General features: G+C 37.5%; 1 protein-coding gene and 1 long non-coding RNA gene across 3 annotated transcripts in view; one reads left to right on the plus strand and one right to left on the minus strand.

Moving 5' to 3' along the window:
- The window catches only part of csmd3b (CUB and Sushi multiple domains 3b), a 642,003-nt gene that overhangs the window by 234,211 nt on the left and 385,393 nt on the right, over positions 1-22,399 (minus strand). The gene's annotated exons all lie outside the window — the stretch shown is intronic.
- On the plus strand, positions 6,154-8,518 carry LOC124879034. 2 transcript variants are annotated; one of them, XR_007040936.1, is made up of 4 exons: positions 6,154-6,574; positions 6,869-7,026; positions 7,322-7,410; positions 8,084-8,518. It is a non-coding gene; the product is annotated as an uncharacterized LOC124879034 (long non-coding RNA). The 2 variants fall into 2 exon arrangements; XR_007040937.1 differs by having other exon boundaries at positions 6,869-6,983.

Raw genomic sequence — 22,399 nt, forward strand, 5'->3', positions numbered from 1 at the left:
GAAGCACACAGTATGGCAACAGTAATTAAAAGCTGTCAGTCTTTGTTGTCATGGAAGGGTATGCAACCTTCTCACTTTTATAGTCTATGCAGCAGCAGCAGTAACAAATTCCTTCTTGAAGCTCTGGGTTAATTTATCCCTTCACCAACTGATATGTTAATTTCTTATCCATTGTTTGCCATTTTCCTCTCAAGATCTTTCCACTTCATACCCATAAACATTTTGCTCCTTTCTTTTTGACCACAAAATATTAGTCCATTTCACTTAGAACAGACAGTTGAATCTTAGACTATTGGTGTATTAGAGGTAAACATTGTAGTGACAAATACTGTTATGGGTAATTTATACTGCTGCTCAAAAATGTGTTAGATGACATGCTTATTGGATAAATTGTGTGGTGTAGAGTAACAGTGCCCATTCCCAATTCAAAAGAGATAACATTTTCTTTTATTGAGAAGATTTTAGAAAACTATTTAAATCTCAGTTGTCAAAAAAAGTACAAAATGTCTCCAAGCAGAATCCGAATTCTGTCCTTTGGCAAAGGGGAACCAAATAATGTGCAAAATGATAAAATGGTGAAATGACAAGCATTATCTGTCCACACTTGCACTTACTTGGAAACCAAGTAAATATGCTCAGACATGGCTGAGCATATTTAATCATTAATTATCTAAATGATGGCAGGTCTGAGCCTAATTAATTAGCCATTTGATTATTTAACATGCCTTCAGCCTAAATAGCCAATTTACTAATGTAGTCGTCCTTTATATAATTAAACTGCCCATCCAATGATTCCCTTGAATCCCAGATATACCTTGATGCTGCCATTCTGAATGGTAGCCAACACAACAAATCTGAGTTGTGCTACCAGGTCTGCATCCTGCACCTTTAGTATAAACATCTGGTCATGAGTTTACTATAAGGTGTTAAGGATTTTTATCAGTTGGAAAGAGTGGTTGTCAGCACTGTAGAAATTATCCATGTTTGATGGGCAATGTGCATTCAACATTACCAAAGGTGCAGTCGGAAACAAACTGGAATAATTCAACGTTGCTCATTCCATTTGATCTTTTTGAGTAATAATCTCAGTGTGAACATCTTCTCTCATAGAGCAAAAACAGAACAAAGAGTAAATAATGAAAGCCACGTCTGGTAAAATGCAACCTCCTGCAATAATTTCAGTTAGAAAAATCTCTGTTTATGGATTTATGAGCTCATATGATCCAGTTGAGGCCTGCACTATCTCTGTGCTCAGTTGGACTAATGGTCCATAAATTAGGGCTGACAAGGACAAGGGTTGGGGATGTATTTACACAGAATCCAAATTTCATATCCTGCATGAGCTAAATGTTTTATTTCTTTCATGGCTGTAATTATGTTCTGCACATGGCAATTTAAATTGTGTGCACTTGATCATGAGTGGGTTTTGAGACACTACAAGGGTCCTATAGGAAGGTAACGTGGTCGGCAACTTTCAATATGTCAACCACCTCAAAGGTTATGCTGTCCCACTGCTTGAATTGAATAATGCTTCCGTAGCCTTGGTTGGCTGGTGTTTCTTTTTTACCAACTGAATTATTTCTTCCCAGAGTATTGGCTGACTGATATTGCCATTAGTTGTTCATTAGGAGCCAATCATGGCCCTACAGAGACAGAAACACATGAATAGGTAATGAAGAAAGATGATGGAGGAACATGATTGGTGGGTGCTGCCAAAGGGAAGAGAAACCAATTCTTTACACCTGACACATGCAGAGGCAATGGGCAGAATATAACACACACACAGTGGATTGACAGATCAACAAACAGATTTGCCAACTCATAATGTGCGCATGCATTGAGAAGTGCTCAGAGAGAAAGACAAACAAGGTTAAACTTCTACAGATGTTTAGATCTCATTATGTGAATGGGAACACATATCGTAATAGACACAAATATCCTATAAGTACACATTTATGCAGACAAAAACACACATTTAGACAAAAAGGTATTGATATTAGCGGGTTTGAAATAAAACAAAGTAGTTATTCATGAAAAAACTCTGGAAAACATCAAGTTTTATTTCTGTTTTGCACTGCTGCACGATTTATAGACAGAGAACTGAGCAAAAACAAAATACACCTTGGGTAAATACCAGAGGCAGAATAAGCAAGGATCCTTCAGACAGACCACAAAGGTTTTTACAACATTTTTTAACAGCAAAAATGAAATGTTTCTAGTACATCTAACATGCCCAACACTGATGTGTCTAAATGCAGTGCATAGTAAACACAGTGTTAAAAAATGAGGACACAAAGTCACAGACTCAAAAGATCCCATATGTGCAACACATAAAAGGAGCCTTAATTCACACTGTGGGTAATTTGTTAGGTATACCTGTTCAATTGCTTCTTAACACACACAGCGAATTAGTCAACCACTGAGCAGAAAATAGGTACCCAGGCGTGGTCATGATGACTTACTGAAGTTCAAACCAAGCATTATAATGGGAAAGAATTTTAAACGTGGAATGATTGTTGGTGCCATATGGGGATGTCTAAATATTTTAGAAACTGCTGGCCTATTGGGATTCTCAGACACAACCATCTCTCAGATTTATAGAGGATGGTCCAAAGATTTTTAAATATCTAGTGTCCAGCAGTTGTGTGGGCAAAAATGCCATGTTGATGTCAGTGAAGCATCACCAGACTGGTTCTAGATTACAGAAAGGCATCTGTAGCTAATAATGGGAACAGTAACTGTGATGCAAGTAGTTACCAACGTGGCTACTTGTTGCTTAAAGGGGACATATCATGAAAAATCCACTTTTTTAGCCCTTAAATGCATTTTGATGTGTACTTGGAGTCTGTAGTAATGCAGAAAAGTTGAATTTAGTCTTTCCAGGTGCTGTGTGAATTTGACCCAAATATTCTGTTTGGTTCATATTTTTCAATCCATTCAGTTTTCTCTATTACGCTTTTTGAACTGTTACATCACAGTATTTGATTTGCAGAACTGCTAAACAAGCTCATGGACTTCTGGACAAGTGATTTTGTGTATCTGCCATTTTTATTTCTCGTTGAGATTTTGTAGTCCAAGCTCAAGTATGCTGAAGCTGCAAGAAGATAAGTTTAAATGTTTGGTTATTGGGTGTATAAACCCACACAATTTATTACACCGCCCCCTGCATCAGAAACTCTTTGAAGTGCCAGGTTAAATTTTATTTTTCATGAAAATCTATCCACATCAGTGGGGAAGCACTTCAAGAACACGTTCTTCAGCAACCTCAGCCAATATAAAGAAAGATTTGCTGTAAGACTTCATCTGATAAAGGGCTCAGTTCTTTCTGTCTATGTAAACGACGAACGCATCAAAGCAGTGAGCTGCAAATACTGCTAAAATGACAACAAACTTTATTTTAGACATGAATTTATTGTGCTGATATGACATCCTGGCCATTGTTTTGATAGCAGTAGCATCATGCCTTCTGCTTATGTTAGAGCTGTGTTCTGCTTTTAGCTCCTTGAGGACAGAACTGTACTGCATGTTTTGAATAGTATTATTACATAAACAGTTTTGCATTGTTTTGCCGTTTTTGTCCTGTTTCTGCCCCCCTAGATAATTGTATTTTTGTTATCAAACTACTACAATAGCTGAACGGGTTAAAGGGGCGCACCTTGACCTGTAGGGGGGCAGGTGTGAAGCGCCTCAATAGCATTTAAAGAGGCCGCACCAAAACGAGTTGCTCTCAGACGCACCTCAGAACAGGGGTAAACGAGTGGTGTGTGGAACTAAAATAACAAGGAATTCAGACCAAAGCATTGCAGTTCCACTTCATATAGACCACAACTGAATGATTTAAGTGTGAAAAGGAAGTATTTAAAAGCACGGAATGTTCCCTTTAAAGTTTCCAGCTATGTAACATACCTTGTTCGAAGTGGAAATTATTCTTCAGAATATCTGTCATTAATATAAGTAAGTGTGATACAAGTTTGGACAAACCATTTGAAATCTGTGGATTGTTATTTTGAGGGAAGTTTTTTCCAATAATTCTTTCTGAAAGACACGGCAGTAAAGCAATTGAGTGGTAGATTACACAACTGATAGACTAGTTGGTAGCTCTCATAAGCATTAAAGAAAAAATCAAAACATTAATAAAATCATTCGATATAACTCTGTGACAGGAATGGAGATTCACTGCAGTCTAACATGTAAAATTCCATACAAATATGCTTAGAAGTTCTATTTTTGCACATTTGTTGTGCACGTGTTGGAGAGGTCTTTGGTTTTCCCACCTCTATAATAGTTGCCAAAAAACTGTACGTTGTTTCACTGTTGTTTGAAATATGAAAGAGGGTTTATTACACGACTGGGAAGAAATTGGTTACATATACTAGATGCCTCTAAGCTCCCCAGCAGAACTCTTTGTTTTTTCTGTCATCTATATGTTGCAAAATAAAACTTTTTATTACATGAAATTCTGTTCCGTTGTCTAAATGTTTTTCACAACTTTTGAGCTTAGATGTATCATTTTGCTTAAACTTGTTCTGCGTTGGCTTCTGAGGGTTTTTATTTTTCCTGAAAAAGTTCTTAAACCTTCTGAAGATATTATTTTCAGACATCTGGGAGCAAAGAAATTATCCAAGTTCAAATTGACAGTCACTGGATCTCACTTTCTGACCAATATGGAAGTAAAGGGCAAACTTGACATCACCAAACAGTCGTAGCTGAACATAGGTTTGTGTCTGCAGATAGTATGAAACCCATTGAAATTCAACTGTGCTTTGTTTCTGATTGCATTTACGAAAAAGCCTCATGAAGTCACTTAATTGTTATTGTGTTTCTAGTTTTTCATTTTAAAAACTGACTGTTTGGTGAGGATACAGACTCCTCTAAAATACAGCAATGATGAGTGTGCTGCCACATTTTCAAAATGCTGATGTGGGTAAAAAAAATGCTTTCTAAACATTACCTTAATGCTTGAACGTCTTATTGATTTTGAACTACTACATTGAATTTTAACAAGGAGATCACCAAAAGGTCAAATAGAGGAGCAATTTTGTCATTTTCTTTGTCGGAGATGGCCCAGTCTTGTTTTATCTTTTTGGATCTTATAGTTCATTTATTTATTAATTTATTTCTGTAGCAAAAATGAATATTGTTGCTGAAAGTTCACAGGTTAATTTGGTTTTCCACTTTATAGCATCATAGTTCTCTATGAAAAAGGCATCTCCTACACCACTCTACCTTACACACTGCATGTCACATCTGGCTGAACAAAATGAGGAACAAAGAAAAGCTTTGCTGTGGTAAAATTTCAGCATGAATGTTGGGAGTTGGGTGTTTGTACAGAAGCACTGTGTGGAAGTCAACCACAGTATCCTCATTGCCTTTTGAGAGTTTATTCTGCAAATGCTTATTGTGTCATGATTCACCTGTGTTAGATGCTTGAGTTTGAGTTCTCTGTATTTCCCTGTTTGTTTTCACTCAAAAAAGTGAACTCTGTAAATTGTTGAATGAAATAAATGCACCTATACCAAAATTAATTAATATATATATGTGTTGGTATTTTAAACATAGCACACTTTAGTAAGTTTAACTTAAATTCCAGACTTGTTAAAATCACAAAACCTGCTTTGTTTAATCCAACATAACAAGGCTGAGTGAATTCAACAATTAAAACTCTCTCTTTACAAAGTCCTGTATCATATCGCGTTAAGAAGACATTGCACATGCTCAGAACTTCAACTTGTGGTGGTAACTGTAGCTTGTAAGTCAAAGACGAAGTCTTGTTAGCAGTTGTGTTGAAGCGCAGACTGGGAAAATGAGCTACACGGACGTTTGTGTTTTACTCGCATGGTAGGATAAGTTAACTTTAGCGGACTGAGTGGGCTTGGTGTGATGGAGTGACGTATACCGTTGGGAGCCACAGCACAGCACTGAGTGAGCAGTATAATGCGTGAATGTCTAGCAGTGCATTTTGTGATGAAATAAATTGAGCTATCCTTACAGAAAATTCAGTTACTACATTGTGTTTCCATAATGCTGTGGAAAAGGTGGCTGAGCTTTTCAACCAGCTGTTTGAGGGTGAAGCAGGGCACTGTGTTACATTAAGACTTGCTCAGGTCTTAATGCAGGTCATAAATATGCAAGTTGTAGTTTAGATGTGTACGATGTAATAGTGTAAAATATACAAATTTACTTTAATTTGGTTAAAATGTTGGTGTTTGTGTGTAGACTAGTTTTTCATGCTGAGGGCAAACTGCAGTTTATGTTTGTAGGGTTAAAAAAACTGCTGTTGATTCATTCTGATGATAATACATTACTTTAAACACAGACTGTCTGTGAATTCAAACTAAGTCCTTATGCTGCTAATGCCATTTGTAACTGTACTGAATCTTGGACAACCATTCTTCCATAGAATGAACAACAGCAAAATTCTAAGGCATTTTTTAACTAGGAATATTAGTTTTAGAAATTACTTTCAGTTTTAGAAATAACAGGTATTTTTTGAACTGTTTACAGGGGGCGTGTGGTGATTGAAGACGAGCCTTTTTGCAAAAGAAGGTGGCCAGCCCTCTTCTCTGAGCATGAGGTCAGTTATATTGTATAGATTATCTGAATTCTTTTAATTGTAAAGGTTAAAAACTTTAAATGAATATTCATACAGAATTTGAAATTGTAAGTTTCAAACTAGATTTGTAGTTAAGAATGAGCAACATTCCCATTTCTGTTTATTTAACATTGTTTTAACTAAAATGAATCAGGAAATAAAAATGCATTTCATGGATTTCTTTGTTGTCATTATCCTATATCATATGTTGTGGTCCACACAACACTTTTTTCACCTTTTACTCTGTCATTATTAAATGGTTGCGGGTGGAAGCAGAGTTTGACTGCATCACCACTGTTCCAATGAGATCCAAATTCATGCAGCAGCTAGATCAACACTCCTTGCAGCCAATGAGTCTTCCGAAAGAAAGGAGGAGCTGCTGGATGAAAAAGTAGGAATATCATGGTAGACTTGGACAGCTTTTTCTAACAAAGGTCTGTTCATCAAGACATCAAGAATTCATTCTATTATTATTGTCTGAATGCAACTGTTACTCAGTTCATCTTTCTAAGTCTGAATTCTGTATGTGTGTTGGGTGCTATTACTTTTGATTTGTTCCTGTTATACTTTCAATAATAACATTATCTTACAAGGTTATTTACAAACAATGTAGATTGGGAAAATCTCCCTAAACTTAAAATCTTGAAGTGTCTTAACTGCTACTTTCAGCTAGAGAAACTATTAAAATGTTCAGCTATTGTTGATTTTTTTTTTTTTTTTTTGCTGCAGGATGATGCCATTGAAACTAAGAGCTTGTGTACTGTAAGCGCTAATTGTTTATCTCAATGAAGACCCAGAAACCCTCAAAGGAGTACATGGTAATTTTTTTGGATCCTGCTTTCCATAGATTTCCTGTTTGAAAATGTTAGTAATTCAAATTTTTAGAAATATTTGTAAACAAATCAATGTGACCAAAAACTTTGAATTTAAGGAACATGTCTGCAATTTCAGTAGTATACCTCATGGGCTTGTTTTTAATATTTCTTATAAATTATTTTCTTTTAATTATTATATTTATGTCTTTTTTGTTTTATTCTTTTAATTTAATTCTTAGACCAGAACAGATGTCCATGGCCTAAAGAATAAGCTATGTCAAGCTTTAGGTACAAGCACATACCTGTTAGATCTCCTGTTGATTTTCAGTTTATAAGCTCTGTTGACCTGAATATTGCGACACTTACCATTTAATAATGCTATACTTCCCTCAGGACAAATGGATGCAGCCATGCTTGCATAGTAAAGATCTCTTCTCACTAATATTAAGAATTTGTAGACCACTGTTTAAGTTTAGAATTTAAGGGAGGTGCTATTTAGTTCTCCAGTGTAACAAAGCCTTTCTCATAACCATGGTTGGCAACAGATACCAACAAACCAAAAGTAGATACTGGTAAAGCTAGAAAAGCTTCATCTAATGTGCTCTGATGCAGCAAAAAAAAAAAAGTTTTTGCACGCTTGAGTTCTGGGTGAAAGTTTATTTATTTTGTTTTTGAGGATGTTGAGGACAACCAGGAGGCAATGCAGCAGATGATCCTGCGAATCTTCACCATTAAGAAGGAAGGTGCAAAGACCACAGACAACCTTGAAGATGTTGGAATAATCACTGAAGGTGTCTAAGTGCTGCATGACTTTGGTAACATTGCAAATGAAGTCGGAATTTTGTTTGGCATCATTTACTGACTGGACTTGAGCTACCCCACAGTACACATTTGAGGCTTTACAAAAAAATTGTGATGGAACTAAATGGAAACTGTCTCTCAACAAAGGCTCAAAGTACTAAAAAACTGTTTGAGTGAACAGTTCAAGCACGACATTGCAAGAAAAGACTAAAAGACTGTTTTGTGTAACCCTGAAATTGCACTGCAGAACCCTTAGACAAGGGTTTTATCCTCAACCATCAACAGAACTGGAATGTTTCAGATCCACGCATTAAACTACTAGTGGTCTTTGGAAATAATGTCTGAATATGTTTTAGCAGACTTTGAAATTGTTCTAATGAGGTTTTCATTTGATGTCAGTCAGGGAGGGGGATAACTAAAAATGGAGAGTGTAATAAAGATTGGCATGAAAGAGGGGACAATAATAGATGTCAGAAGGGTTATAGCAGGATTACTCTCTTATGGCAGTAGACAGTATTGAGCAAGACTTAGAGGCACAAAAAGAATGACAATTTTAAGTTGCTATTATATATTTAGCTGGACAGGTTGATTTTATAAGTGGTGTGGTTTTGAAATAGGTAATTTTTAGCTAAATTGTGGTGCAGCTTTGAAATTTTATTTTGAGCAGAATAGGTCAAACACTATTTCCAAGTATAAATACCTCGGTGTTCACCTGGACAACAGACTGGAGTGGAAATGCCAGTAACAACAAGGGACAGAGCAGACTGTACTTCTTGAGGAAGCTTGGGTCCTTCAGTGTTTGCAGCAAGATGTTGCGTTTCCTCTATAAATCTCTTATGGAGAGTGTGATCTCTTTTACCAGAATCTGCTGGGATAGCAGCATCAGAGCCAGGGACTTGAACAAGTTCAACAAGCTGATAAAGAAGGCTGGCTCTGTTGTGGGGACCCCTCTGGAACCTCTAGAGATCATTGTGCAAAAAAGGATTCTTCAAAAATTTAAGACAATTATGGAGAACCCTGAGCATCCTCTTCATGAGACTGTTGGAGAACAACAGAATGTCTTCAGTCAGAGGCTTCTTCAGATCTGCTGTAAGACAGACTGCTACAGGAGACCCTTCCTGCCCACAGCCATCAGCATCTACAACGGCTCTTTGAAGAAACCTGCATAATATGAGCTGCAACAAAATTTTATTTTCCTTTAGGATTAATAAAGTATTTTTGAATTGAATTTGCCCTGCCTCTAGCTGCTCCACATCTCATCTGGTTAGCTCTTATTGTTCATTGGTCATTTCTCCACCCTGCCTCTGAATTTATACTCTTTGGTTTTCATTGCTTGTCATTGGATCCTCCTGGTCACTATCTGCTCCATGTCTCTATACATCCATGTGCTCTATGTCCTCTTGCCACCTGCAAGTTACCAGTTATTATTAAAACACATCAACTCACCATGCAGCTCCCACGCTTTGATCTGCATGTTGGTCCTACCAAACCTCACCATAATATGACACATTGTTTAGGAAAACTGTCTTTGGAGGCATTTCATTTATTCATACTGATTTTAAAAGCAAACATAATGTGTTATTGTAGTTGATCATATTAGTTGCAGCTTTAATGTATTTAAAACTATTCATTTTGCATGGTGGTTAGGGTATACAACAAACCGCTTGTGTAAGTTAAAGATCAAAATATGGATGCAGAAGCTTAGTTTTGTTGTGGATTTCAATCAACTCATTGTTCAAATGATAAATACAAGCTGCGAATACCCCTACCAGTAATTGTTTTATAAAGTTTTACCTGGATCACGCTTTTTTGTGGCTATCAACAAACCTCTCTTCTGGTACGTTTCATTTAAAATGTTTTATTCCATCCACAACTTGCAATGCACCTAAACACCATAATGGTGCCCCCATATGCTTGAACATTTGTGCAATGTTCTTAATTTTGAAATGCTTACCTTTATTCCAGCAAACAGAATTCTTGTCATTGTGGCCAAATAGCTCAATATTTGTCTCCACATTATGTGAAACTTTTTCTACAGAGGGCACTTGATTTTGGAGAAAATTGCTTTTAGCAAGGCTTTCTTTTTTCGGTCACAATACTCAGATTCCAAAGCAATGTGACACTTGGCCAACTTTGCACAGACACTCTGGCGTTACTGCAGTTTCCAGTTCATCATAGACTTAAACATTAAAGACTTTGTTAATTTTCTTGATAATTCTAACTCATTTTCTGTTACAACAGCACAATAATCCCAAACGCTTGAGAACTGGTCCTGAAATAGATAAAGTTGCTAAAGATGTTATTATCATCAAGGTTTTGTAAAGCCTTGAACTCAACTATACTGATGTGTTAACTATGCCTAAATACAGGTGTTGGCCCTGGAAACCAACCACTTTGAATTAACTCTACTAATTCTGCCAAAGAGTGGTCAATTATCTGGACAGAATTATACCAAATGCTTGACCCAAGTCCAACTCAATGAAGGACATTTAGCCAAATTACTGGGTATGTGTGTATATTTTGGAATTTGAACATTTAATTTTGACACAGTGAATAAGAGAAATAAATTCAAATTTATGCATATAAGAGACCAAACAGTTATTGGCTACTTTAAAACCGCTTCACTCATATTCTTTTTTATTTATGTGTATTCTACCCCTGAATTAAGTACAAGTATTTATTGTTAAAGATGTAAAACGTGTGAGTATTTGCTTTTACTTTGATAAATCCTCACACTTTGTTTTATTTTTAACCCTGTTTAAGAGCGTTATAAAGTTGGATTTTAAAGAAGTGTTGGGGTCATCCATTTTGGTCGGACAGACCGACTTGACTATGCAGTTCGACATGCGCAGCTCAACAGGTGTCGCAGCTCTGACTTTATCCAGAATTATAAAATCTGTGGGAACCAGTTTCGTTGCCATTTCCAACATGTCTCATGGGACGACGCAACAAAGGCACATATCTATAGCGACAGAAACTCGTAGGCGAGTTTAACGTTTTCTCCACACGGCCATTTCCGAAAGAGCTTGAAAGCTGGAATTCTGTCTGATACAAGAAGGTCAGAAGATTCATAAACGACCAAAGACCGTTAGACGCACTAAGGGCAGGTGAAAGCTCACACGGGTTTATTTCCAAGGAGACCCCTTGTTTTTCAGTTGACTACAACGATTCCTCATATTTTTCTGTTTTGATGAGAAGTTTACCGTTTGTGAGTTGATCACAGATGTGAGACACTCTGGTCCCCCGCCCCCCAGTTTTTCTTCAGACCTATGGCCCATCCTCAAGCCAGTGAAAAGAAGAAAGCAACGTCAAATTAGTTTCGTTCTTTTTATATTAAATCGGATAGGTGCATTTAGAGGTCTGAGCAGGGTGAGGCATAGTGATTTAGAATCAACAGTAGTTAATCCAAGGTGTTAACTACTGCACCTTGATGATAATGCATGTGTATGTTTTTGTCTGACTGATACCAAATCAGCCAGGAGTTAGAAGTTGGACTTTTAAAAGTTTTCCATTCAAAGCAGCTGCGGTCAGGGACTCGTGGCCTGACCACTCCGTGGTCCCAGTTTTAGTACTGGGGTATTTTTTTTCCACCGAGTTCCCACCTCAGAGTTTTATGACCCTTTCTTCGAGATTTGGGGCAATCAGCTGTTAGTGGCTAAGGGTGTGGACCCACCATTCTACCAGCTGATACCATCGAGAATGCTACCATCGAGATGCATCAACACAACACTGTACAGTGGTTCTGCTCCACTTTCCAAGTTAACCCAAATTGCACATTTTGTCCATAAAACTACTGGTTTGATCTTCATAGACAATCAATGTGCATATATTCTTGTTTGTTATAATTTTTAGATAGTCATTTTACTCCCCTTTGTAGAATAGTGTATATTTAGTTAGGTGAAGATTTTTGGACCAGTATAGTAATTGTTGCTATATGGTTTCAATAAATGCTCACATATGTAACGAGAAGGGTTTGAGTTTATTTTGTGCAAGAGTGATTTATCTGTCAAAATAAGGTCAAAGTTCCCCCATCAATCGGTGGAGGAGCTGATTAAACAGTGACATTTAGTGTGGTTTTGGTTAATAATTGTCAATTATTAATGATAATTAACCAATTGTAAATGTTAAGTGCTTTAAGCCCATAATCACAACACCAGAGGACATCTCTAATTTCTATCCGTAAGCAATGATTGTTGGTTAAGAAAATAATTTTTCTGAATTATGATTTTTAATTATAATTTTTTTATAAATATCCATTAATCAATAATCCTAATACTTACAGAAGTTACATGTGACTTTGTACTTGTTGAGTGTTTTCAAGTAAATTATTAGTTCTCAAAATGTTCAAACTAAAAGGTGTACACTAAAAGCTATTTCTCACAGCCATTCAACCGAATTAATAATTGGTTGAATGCCCTGCCAAATGGATACTGGAAATGTGGTAAACATTGCCAAGTAAGACAACAAATTTACAGCATTTGATGGTTGACGTAGGCGGCAAAATCCACTTTACCTTTTTTTTTAGCAACAGTGTACATATATTCATTAAAACTCAAAAGGGCAGTCACCTTTATTCCTTCTAATATCCATCTAAGTAATACGTCTCTAAATAATAAACTTAGCTTCACCTGGGAAATAAACTTGTGAGAGCAGTACCAGCTTTTCTTTCAAATAACAGTTGTTTGTTGTGTTCCACACTTATAGTCAGCGTTATGCATGGACGTAGGACTTCTCGGAGAACATTGAACTGATGTATGCTGTTTAGCTTATCTTGACATAATTTAACACAATGTAATAGGGAGTGAACAAAATGTGTACTTGTCCTTTTTTCAGAGGCAAACTTTGAACATTTTATGCAAAAAGAGATGCAAACTTTTCCTCAAGTATGTGTGTATGTGTGTGTTTATGAACTGCTCATTAGCTTTCAACCTCTTGTAGACCATTCAAAATCATCTCAAATTGCTTCTAGAGTTAACACAGCAGAGCTAGCTATTCATGCATATTCGACACACGGCAAGGATTGGAAGCACTTTCCTGAACTCTAGTAGCTAGAGTATGAACCAAATCCAGCTGTGATTTTACAGTTTTACGTTGTCTTTAAAATACTGTGATGATGGATCAAAATGGATTGTGAAGAAACTTTTGGTGTAATTCAGTTTCAAAACCTTGTTTGGCAATAGCAACATCAATAAAATATTTATATCTGTTTGTCAGACTGGAAAATCTATTCAATTACTTGGCTAATTTGCATAATAAAAATAGCAAAAATGCATATTTATAATATGTGTTTTATTCAAATTATTCATGAATTTAATTTAGCATCTGGTTGACAGCAAAAACTCAATTTATTATTTTTAAGCATACATTTAGGCAGTAAGGGCTTAAACATGCAGTCGATTCAAATATTGCAGGGACCCAATTTTGAAAATGAATGCCTTTCCCCTCACTATAAACTTGAGTATAAATAGAATACAGTGCCTTGCGAAAGTACCCGGCCCCCTTGAACTTTTCAACCTCTTGCCACATTTCAGGCTTCAAACATAAAGATATAAAATTCAAATTTTTTGTGAAGAATCAACAACAACTGGGACACAATCGTGAAGTGTAATGAAATTTATTGGATGTGTCAAACTTTAACAAATAAAAAACTGAAAAGCGGGGCCTGCAATATTATTCGGCCCCTTATTTTTCAGTGCAGCAAACTCACTCCAGAAGTTCAGTGAGGATCTCTGAATGATCCAATGTTGTCCCAAATGACTGATGATGATAAATAGAATCCACCTGTGTGTAATCAAGTCTCCGTATAAATGCACCTGCTCTGTGATAGTCTCAGGGTTTTGTTCAGAGCGCAGAGAGCATCATGAAGACCAAGGAACACCCCAGGCAGGTCTGAGATACTGTTGTGGAGAAGTTTAAAGCCGGATTTGGATACAAAAATATTTCCCAAGCTTTAAACATTCCAAGGAGCACCATGCAAGCAATCATATTGAAATGGAAGGAGTATCAGAGTGGCAAGAAGAAAGCCATTTCTCAAAGATATCCATAAAAAGTCTTGTTTAAAGCTTGCCACAAGCCACCCGGGAGACACACCAAACATGTGGAAGAAGGTACTCTGGTCAGATGAAACCAAAATCGAACTGTTTGGCCACAATGCAAAACGATATGTTTGGCGGAAAAGCAACACAGCTCATCACCCTGAACACACTATCCCCACTGTCAAAGATGGTGGTGGCAGTATCATTGCTTGGGCCTGCTTTTTGTCAGCAGGGACAGGGAAGATGGTCAGAATTGATGGGAAGATGGATGGGGCCAAATACAGGACCATTCTGGAAGAAAACCTATTGGAGTCTCCAAGAGACCTGAGACTGGGATGGAGATTTGTCTTCCAACAAGACAATGATCCAAAACATAAAGCCAAATCTACAATCGAATGGTTCACAAATAAACGTATCAAGTCAAAGTCCAGACCTGAATCCAATCGAGAATCTGTGGAAAGAGCTGAAGACTGCTGTTAACGAACGCTCTTCATGCAACCTCACTGAGCTCGGGCTGTTTTGCAACGCAGGATGGGTTGAACTTCAGTCTCTCGATGTGCAAAACTGATAGACATACCCCAAGCAACTTGCAGCTGTAATTGCAGCAAAGGGTGGCGCTACAAAGTATTAACACAAGGGGGCCGAAAAATATTGCACGCCCCACTTTTCTGTTTTTTATTTGTTAAACACGATTGTGTCCCACTTGTTGATTCTTCACAAAAAAATTTGAATTTTATATCTTTATGTTTGAAGCCTGAAATGTGGCAAGAGGTTGACCAGTTCAAGGGGGCCGAATACTTTCGCAAGGCACTGTAGATACTTTGTTGTCCCAACAGAGAAAATTTGCTAAGTGAGCGAACATGATACTGGCCGATAAAAAATTTATTTGGCTTCACTAGAAATTTAAGAAATAAATGTACACATGCCATAACCATCAAAACAAATCTATTTATGATCATGCTGACCACTGTTGAATGTGCTAACAATTAGCATCTTAGCATTGAAACCAGACCACAGAGCAATGCAACAAGGTGTTTTTTTTCTCCTTTTGAAGCAGAGGAAGTATGATGCTTAGGGAATGTTTTGGAAACTTTGGGTCCTGCCATCCATGTGGATGCTACTTTGGCATAGTTTTAGTAGCCTAACAACGAGTCTTATGTGTTGACTTGGCTTCCAGATTTCACATATCTCAGTCCAGTTGAGCATTATGGGATGTACAGAACGAACAAGTCTGATCCATGGAAGCCTTACTTGGTACCTCACAGGGCTGAAACGATCTGCTGCAAACATATTGGTGCCAGATACACCCCACCTTCAGGGTGGGCTATAGTGGAGTCCATGCCTTAATGGCTCAGGGCTATTTTGGCAATTAGGCTGTGGTCATAATATGATCTCTGAGCACTGTTTATAATCGGTCACATAAACATATTTATTTTCATTAAAAGTAATTTTTCAGAACTGTTTTTTTCTCATGACGTACCTATAATATAAAAAGAGCACCTTTTGCATCACTTTCCTTTTGCAAACTTGTTTATTGATATATACCATCTGTTTGGGGCTGCACGATGGCGCAGTTGGTAGCACTGTTGCCTAGCAGCAAGAAGGTCCTGGGTTTGATTCCCAGCCTGGGGTCTTTCTGCATGGAGTTTGCATGTTCTCCCCGTGCATGCGTGGGTTCTCACCGGGTACTCCGGCTTCCTCCCACAGTCCAAAGACATGCCTGTTAGGTTAATTGGTCACTCTAAATTGCCCTTAGGTGTATGAATGAGTGTGTGCTTGGTTGTTTGTGTGTTGCCCTGCGATGGACTGGCGACCTGTCCAGGGTGTACCCCACCTCCCGCCCATAGACTGCTGGAGATAGGCACCAGCTCCCGCTATGGAATAAGCGGTAGAAAATGTCTGACTGACCATCTGTTTGATCTGACTGTGTGGTTTGCTCACTTTGGCACAATCACCCAAAATAAGCTGGGTCTAACTTTATGTTTAAAAACCTAAAAATTACTAACTACTGTATGTTTTAACAAACCTCTTTATATTTCCATATTTAAATTATAAACATCACTATATGAGAAAGACCTTGCTCAGCATTCATTTTAAATACTCCAATATTAGGAAGGTTAATTTTGTAGGGCCTGCAAAGCTATATCCTTACTTTTACCCCTGTTCATTTACTGATTTGGAGACCAAAGCTTTTCAGATCAGTGTACATCAAGTGATGAAAGCCAAAGTCCTGCCATTACTGACCTTCATTCATTTGCACTTAACAAATGTATTTCTTGCTAGAGGCTTTATGAATGACTGTAGCTCACCAGAGTCTGCTTCGCTGAGCAAACAGGAGATGAAAACATTTTTGTTTCAGTTAAAAAGATCTTAAAAGATCAGAAATATAAAAATATACTTTTGGATCAAACCAATTTAAACACAAAGTTTGTTAGATTTGTTTGCCATGATTACAAGGATTCAAACTTGAAGTAGGTCAACAGACCAGGTCAATGACAATCTTGCAGTTAGATCTGGAACTTATACTGCCAGTTTCACTATGCATGACAATAAAACAAAGAAGAAGTAAAAACATTTTGTTAGATTCTACAGATTTTTCCAAGAATCGTTAAGTAGCTGCAAACCTGAGATGCTTATTTCATTGCTGTAAACCTACTAAACACAAGTGTAATCCAGAAATGGGATTTGTAGGAGTAAAAAAAGGATCACATTTCAATTCTTAACAGTTCAATCTGATTAGCTGCGTCAGCAAGAATGCCTTTAGGTGTCAAACTGTAATTACAGTTTATAACTGGCATTCACTCAGAAAGGCAATTATCCCTATGCTTTGATCTCAACATATGGAGATCCCGCCTCAATTATTATTTGATGGTTTATGAGGAATTCTAATCTATCGCTTCAGATTAAGAAGAAATTTAAGGATTTGGTGCTGTTTCTTAGAAAATCCTCAGATTTTCCTCTACCCAATGACCTCATCCAGCTGCTCTGGGTTACTCCGAGGCATTTCCAAGCCAGCTGTGAAATGTGATCTCTTCAGCAACTCCTGGGTCTGCCCTGAGGCTTCCTCCCAGTGAGCCATTTCCAAAACACCTTCCTAGGAAGTCGATCAGAGGGCATCTTCACCAGATGCCCAACCCAACTGGCTTCTTTCTTTGATTTTCATTTTATATAATAGATCTATAACAGATTTTAAAACACAATGTGCAATAGCATCACACATAAATATTAAGAAAAATTCAACCTAAATACTGAACAAGCAACCTTTCCTCTAAAATAAGTGTAATCAAATTGTATTTTATATTTATTCTTCTCTTTTTTTATTAATCACAGAGTCTAAGAATATGACTTTTGTAATCCACATAGTTCTGTTTTCCTGTGACACAGAGGTTAATTTCTCTCAGCTACTCTTCAAAATGGGATAAACAAGAAAACAAGACTTTCATGTAAGTGTGTTGATTTTCACAATAAAGAAAATGAATGCAAAAAAAAAGTTTCCTAACTGTAGATATGGTGAAATTTATATAAGGAAACTTGCCCATATCTACAGTCAGAACTATAACTAGAAAGCACAAAACAACTGGAACTATGACAAAGAAGACTAGACAATGACCCAAATTAATTTTGCCACTCACAGTGAAGATGGAAAGGAATGTAAAGAAAATCTCTTACAATCACTGCAGACAGAGTGGCATTTTCAGTTCATGGTTCATCAGTTCTCAAAAACAATTATAACACTATTTGCATACAAGATGGTTCCTTGGAAAAAAAAAAAAAAACATGCAATAAAGCATTTTCTGTCCTACAGTCACTACTATAAGGAGTACAAGCATACAATTGAATTAGTCAGTCATTCTCTACCGCTTCTTCCATAGTGGGTCAGTTCTGGTTATACTTTGGCAACATCAAACATCAAATCCTACCTGAAACTACTGGCTAAGGATAAGCGTAAATACAGTAAGATTGTTATTCACGCTGGCGGTTATGAAACCCGGTTACGTCAATCGGAGGTCACCAAAGTTAGTGTTGCTTCGGTGTGTAAGTTTGCCAAAACAATGTCGGACACCGTAATTTTCTCTGGTCCCCTCCCCAATCTGCCAGTGACGACATGTTTAGCCGCATGCTGTCATTCAACCGCTGGCTGTCTAGGTGGTGTCCAGAAAACAATGTGGGCTACATTGATAATTGGCGAACATTTTGGGGAAAACCTGGTCTGATCCGGAGAGACGGCATCCATCCCACTGTGGATGGAGCAGCTCTTCTTTCTAGGAATCTGGCCGAATTTATTAGCTCTCCAAACCTCTGACAACCCAGGGTTCAGACCAGGAAGCAGGGTCGTAGTTTAACAATCCTCTCTGCAGCTTCTGTACTTCTACCCACCCATTACCCTATTAAGACAGCATCTCATCCACAGCCAAAATTGAATAGATTAAAAAATAATCTCAAACGAGGACATCAGGAAAATCTAATAAAAATAAACACAACTAAAAATAAAAATAAAACAATTAAATGTGGCTTACTGAACATAAGATCTCTCTCTTCAAAGACTTTGCTAGTTAGTGACCTGATTTGTGACAATCAGATTGAATTATTTTGCCTCACAGAAACCTGGTTGTAGCAAGAGGATTATGTTACTATAAATGAGTCAACTCCTAATAATTATTTAAACTTTCACATTCCTCGAAATACTGGTCGAGGAGGAGGAGTAGCAACCATCTTTCAGTCCGATTTATTGATTAGTCCCAGACCAATCAATAGCTACGACTCTTTTGAATATTTAATCCTTAGTTTTCCTCATCCAAATTGCAAAGCACTAAAACCACTTCTGTTTGTTGTTTTGTACCATCCACCAGGCCCTTACTCTCAATTTTTAGATCAGTTTTCAGACCTTTTATCTGATTTAGTGTTAAATACAGATACGGTTATTATAGTGGGGGATCTTAACATTCATGTTGACACTGAAAGTGATAGCTTAAATATAGCATTTAATGCTATCTTAGACTCAATTGGCTTTGCTCAAAACATTAACAAACCTACCCACCTTTGTCTTCATTCTCTGGACCTTGTGCTGGCAAATGGCATTGAGTGTAAAGACATAACAATATTTTCTCATAACCTTGTCATGTCTGACCATTTTTTAATAACCTTTGAGTTTACTTTAACAGAGTACTCCACACCTGAAAGAAAATTTCATTATAGTAGATCATTATCAGACAATGCTGTAACAACCTTTAAAGAATCTGTTCCACTTTTGATTTCCCCATTATCACAGAAGAGCACAGTGGAGGGAAATAATTTTGCTTCTGCCCCTTCACAAAATGATTCTCTTGTTCATAGTGTTACTTCATCATTGCGTGGTGCATTAGACAATGCAGCTCCCTTGAAAAAGAAGGTAATAATTAACAGGAGGCTAGCTCCCTGGTTTAATTCAGAGCTGCGTACTTTAAAGCGCAATGTTAGAAAATTGGAGAGAAAATAGTGCTCTACACACCTGGAGGATTCCGACTTATTCTGGAAAAATAGCTTACTGTTGTATAAAAAGACACTTCACCAAGCTAGAACAACTTATTTCTCATCATTAATAGAAGAGAACAAGAATAATCCTTGGTTTCTCTTTAGTACAGTTGCTAAACCTACACAGAGTCATAGCTCTATTGAGCCATCCATTCCCTTAGCTCTCAGCAGTCATGACTTTATGGGATTCTTCCAAAATAAAATTGATTCTATTAAAAAGAAAATAATTGACATACTCCTTAAGATGATTACTTCATCATCAGCAAGTGAGACAACATTGGAAATAACTGCAGAACCTGATTTGTGTTTGAATTGTTTTGAACCTGTGGAGCTTCCAGAGTTATCAGAAATATTAGCTTCATCTAAACTTTCAACTTGTATGTTAGACCCATTTCCAACCAAATGATTTAAGGAAGTGTTCCCTCTGATTACCAGCCCCATTTTAGGCATGATTAACCTATCCTTAGTAAATGGATATGTACCACAGGCTTTTAAGGTAGATGTAATTAAACCTTTACTTAAGAAACCTTTGCTTGATCGAGATGACTTGAAAAATTACAGACCTATATCCAATCTTCCATTCTTATCTAAAATTCTTAAGAAAATAGTTGATAATCAAATGTGAGAGCATTTACACTGCAATGACCAGTTTGAAGAGTTTCAGTCAGGCTTCAGAGCTCATCATAGCACTGAAACAGCTCTGCTGAAAGTCACTAATGATATTCTTATGGCTTCAAATAATGGACTTGTGTCTGTACTTGTCCTGTTAGATCTCAGTGCTGCATTTGATACAGTCGATCACAATATTCTCTTAAAAAGGCTGGAATATGCTGTAGGGATCAGGAGAACAGTGTTAGGCTGGTTTAAATCTTATCTGTCTGACAGATTCCAGTTTGTTTATGTAAATGATAAATCATCTTTAAACTCCAGGGTTAATTGTGGAGTACCACAGGGTTCAGTATTTGGGCCAGTTCTCTTTACTATACAGGTCCTTCTAAAAAAATTAGCATATTGTGATGAAGTTCATTATTTTCGATAATGTAATGATGAAAATTTAACATTCATATATTTTAGATTCATTGCACACTAACTGAAATATTTCAGGTCTTTCATTGTCTTAATACGGATGATTTTGGCATACAGCTCATGAAAACCCAAAATTCCTATCTCACAAAATTAGCATATTTCATCCGACCAATAAAAGAAAAGTGTTTTTAATACAAACAACGTCAACCTTCAAATAATCATGTACAATTATGCACTCAATACTTGGTCGGGAATCCTTTTGCAGAAATGACTGCTTCAATGCGGCGTGGCATGGAGGCAATCAACCTGTGGCACTGCTGAGGTCTTATGGAGGCCCAGGATGCTTCGATAGCGGCCTTTAGCTCATCCAGAGTGTTGGGTCTTGAGTCTCTCAACGTTCTCTTCACAATATCCCACAGATTCTCTATGGGGTTCAGGTCAGGAGAGTTGGCAGGCCAATTGAGCACAGTGATACCATGGTCAGTAAACCATTTACCAGTGGTTTTGGCAATGTGAGCAGGTGCCAGGTCGTGCTGAAAAACGAAATCTTCATCTCCATAAAGCTTTTCAGCAGATGGAAGCAAGAAGTGCTCCAAAATCTCCTGATAGCTAGCTGCATTGACCCTGCCCTTGATAAAACACAGTGGACCAACACCAGCAGCTGACACGGCACCCCAGACCATCATTGACTGTGGGTACTTGACACTGGACTTCTGGCGTTTTGGCATTTCCTTCTCCCCAGTCTTCCTCCAGACTCTGGCACCTTGATTTCCGAATGACATGCAGAATTTGCTTTCATCCGAAAAAAGTACTTTGGACCACTGAGCAACAGTCCAGTGCTGCTTCTCTGTAGCCCAGGTCTGGGGAATGCGGCACCTGTAGCCCATTTCTTACACACGCCTGTGCACGGTGGCTCTGGATGTTTCTACTCCAGACTCAGTCCACTGCTTCCGCAGGTCCCCCAAGGTCTGGAATCGGCCCTTCTCCACAATCTTCCTCAGGGTCCGGTCACCTCTTCTCGTTGTGCAGCGTTTTCTGCCACACTTTTTCTTTCCCACAGACTTCCCACTGAGGTGCCTTGATACAGCACTCTGGGAACAGCCTATTTGTTCAGAAATTTCTTTCTGTGTCTTACCCACTTGCTTGAGGGTGTCAATAGTGGCCTTCTGGACAGCAGTCAGGTCGGCAGTCTTACCCATGATTGGGGTTTTGAGTGATAAACCAGGCTGGGAGTTTTAAAGGCCTCAGGAATCTTTTGCAGGTGTTTAGAGTTAACTCGTTGATTCAGATGATTAGGTTCATAGCTCGTTTAGAGACCCTTTTAATAATATGCTAATTTTGTGAGATAGGAATTTTGGGTTTTCATGAGCTGTATGCCAAAATCATCTGTATTAAGACAATAAAAGACCTGAAATATTTCAGTTAGTGTGCAATGAATCTAAAATATATGAATGTTAAATTTTCATCATGACATTATGGAACATAATGAACTTTATCACAATATGCTAATATTTTGAGAAGGACCTGTATATATGATTCCAATAGATAAAATTATCAAGCAGCATAGAATACAGTTTCACTGTTACGCTGATGACACTAAGCTTTACTTATCCATGAAT

The sequence above is a fragment of the Girardinichthys multiradiatus genome, chromosome 13 (genome assembly GCF_021462225.1).
Source record: "Girardinichthys multiradiatus isolate DD_20200921_A chromosome 13, DD_fGirMul_XY1, whole genome shotgun sequence".
In the NCBI taxonomy this organism is placed as follows: Eukaryota; Metazoa; Chordata; class Actinopteri; order Cyprinodontiformes; family Goodeidae; genus Girardinichthys; species Girardinichthys multiradiatus.